Source organism: Brienomyrus brachyistius, unplaced genomic scaffold (genome assembly GCF_023856365.1).
Source record: "Brienomyrus brachyistius isolate T26 unplaced genomic scaffold, BBRACH_0.4 scaffold52, whole genome shotgun sequence".
Classification (NCBI taxonomy): domain Eukaryota; kingdom Metazoa; phylum Chordata; class Actinopteri; order Osteoglossiformes; family Mormyridae; genus Brienomyrus; species Brienomyrus brachyistius.
The window spans coordinates 410,229-412,854 of record NW_026042327.1 but is presented as its reverse complement, the minus strand read 5'-3'; positions in this window follow the sequence as shown (position 1 = coordinate 412,854).

Below are 2,626 nucleotides of genomic sequence, written 5' to 3'. Positions count from 1 at the left end.
AAAAGGCCCCCCTTTGAAGTTGACTCCCTTTTTCATTGACCAGTCACTCTTTAGGGAAACACAGCTGGGTACAGGAGAGTCTGCTCTCTTCATCAGGACACTGCGGGAAGCAAGAGGAAACAAACCCTCATGGTATAAATATAATTCATACAATGGGGACGGCATCACACTGCTGTTTAGCCTTCTGCTCTGCCTTCATGTACTTTGATATGCTGTGAAGCTCTTGATGTAAACAGGCTTATTTACAGTCGGCTGTTAAGGAAATTGTCTCATCTAAAATTTAGATATTATATGAAACTTTTAGCATCACTGTTAAAAACCTCCACAACTAGACTTGACTGATGTTCCTTTTTACCTGTTTATATATGTTTTTGTTTGTTTGTTTAGTTTTGTTATGTGGCCATTTTGTATAGGAGGGATGGTCTGTTGCTCGCCTCTAGTATAAAAGAACTGGCTAATTGTGGAAGAAGACGGTGAAGACAGAAGGTGACGAGGTCTTTTTATTAAGCTACACATATTAAAGTGTGGGGGCAGCATGGTGGTGCAGTGGTTAGCACTGTTGCCTCACACCTCTGGGACCCGGGTTCGAGTCTCCGCCTGGGTCACATGTGTGTGGAGTTTGCATGTTCTCCCCATGTCGTCGTGGGGTTTCCTCCGGGTACTCCGGTTTCCCCCCACAGTCCAAATACATGCTGAGGCTAATTGGAGTTGCTAAATTGCCCGTAGGTGTGCCTGTGTGAGTGAATGTTGTGTGAATGTGCCCTGCAATGGATTGGACCCCCATCCTGGGTTGTTCCCTGCCTCGTGCCCATTGCTTCCGGGATAGGCTCCGGACCCCCCGCGACCCAATAGGATAAGCGGTTTGGGAAATGGATGGATGGATATTAAAGTGCTGCCCACTGACCAGCCCAGCTAGGAGCCCAGTTTACTTTTATGTTCTGGCCTGACTATAGACCCAGAGAGACATGCATGCTAGTGGGCTGTAACACTGTTACCTCTCAGGGCTCTTTCTCTTACACCCCACAGGGGGGCGCATTTCATGGCTTGCACTATAAATGCTGCGGCTCACAGCCGCTAATGTCCTGAGGCCCCAGGGCACTGGCCCCACTGGCCCGGTCCATAACCCAGCCGAGGCTCCAGGGGGCGCTATCTTGGGGCACCTTCAGCCACCGGCTCATTCCCCCACCGTGAGCTAAGAAGCGCTACTGGGGATCTTTCCTGCCTGCTGCCGTTAGACACCACAATGCCTGCTGCCGATGTGCAGCCCCCACAGCCAGCCTTAACGTCCGAGTTTTAATGTGGTAAAAGCAGCTCTCTGTTTTTAATCATATAAATAACATACATTTTTATTGAACGATATTGTATTTTAAGGATTTTTTCATTATGCACTGTGTACTTCTTAAACTTGTTAACTTACAGAAATTTTGTTTACTTCTATAAATGTTTACTCACTTGCACTATATCTGCTGTCTTTGCACAATGTCTTTGTTTTACATTGTATGTTTGTATCTGTGCACTTTGTTGCTGAACGCAAGAGAATTTAACTCTGGGATCAACAAATCATCTTATTTTATACTCAGGGGATGAGAACCACTACAGTGTCACATTAATTATGATCTAAATCAGCAAGTATTTAAACGTCACCTTTGGCAAAGAAACCAACAGTCTTTCTCTTTTTTGTCTGATGATAGTAGTTTATTGTTTAAGCCACACAGTTCGATTAAACATGTTAAACTGAAGCCTTCGTCTGAGTATGATCTAATGAATTCATGAGAGTGAAATTATTTGTTATCAAAACAGAAACATCCGTCTCACGAGACGACAATCTATTCTTGAGTCATTCTTTAATGGACATGCAGGAGGAAAGAGGCAAACCAGGTTATTTCCAGCTCTGTGCTGAGGACTGAAATTTAAAATCTAATTTGCGATTAAATAACTTCCAATTCCGGCTCGCAGAAAGTCAGGTGTTACAGTAATCCTCATCCATTTACCTCAGATGTTATTTACATAGAATACAGACAAAACTTTTCTTTAAATTCTCAAGGTGATAGAATGTGTTAAACGTAAAAATTGGTGCATTCATTATAAATATGTTATTTCCTCATAGCTTGTATGTGTCTCTGTGCCATTTGACTGAGAGTCTGAATGTCATTAAGTGTTTGTTTAAATGCACATTTACCTTTGGTCTGTAGGAAAAGGTCCCTCTGTGAAGTTGGGTGGTTCATGCATTGACATGTCGCTCTTCAGGGAAACACAGCTGGGTACAGGGGAGTCTGCTCTCTTCATCAGGACACTGTGGGCAGCGAGAGGAAACAAACCCTCATGGTATAAATATAATTCATACAATGGGGACGGCATCACACTGCTGTTTAGCCTTCTGCTCTGCCTTCATGTACTTTGATATGCTGTGAAGATCTTGATGTAAACAGACTTATTTACAGTCAGCTTTTAAGGAAATTGTCTCATCTAAAATTTAGATATTATATGAAACTTTTAGTATGACTGTTAAAAACCTCCACAACTAGACTTGACTGATGTTCCTTTTTACCTGTTTATATATGTTTTTGTTTGTTTGTTTAGTTTTGTTATGAGGCCATTTTGTATAGGAGGGATGGTCTGTTGCTCG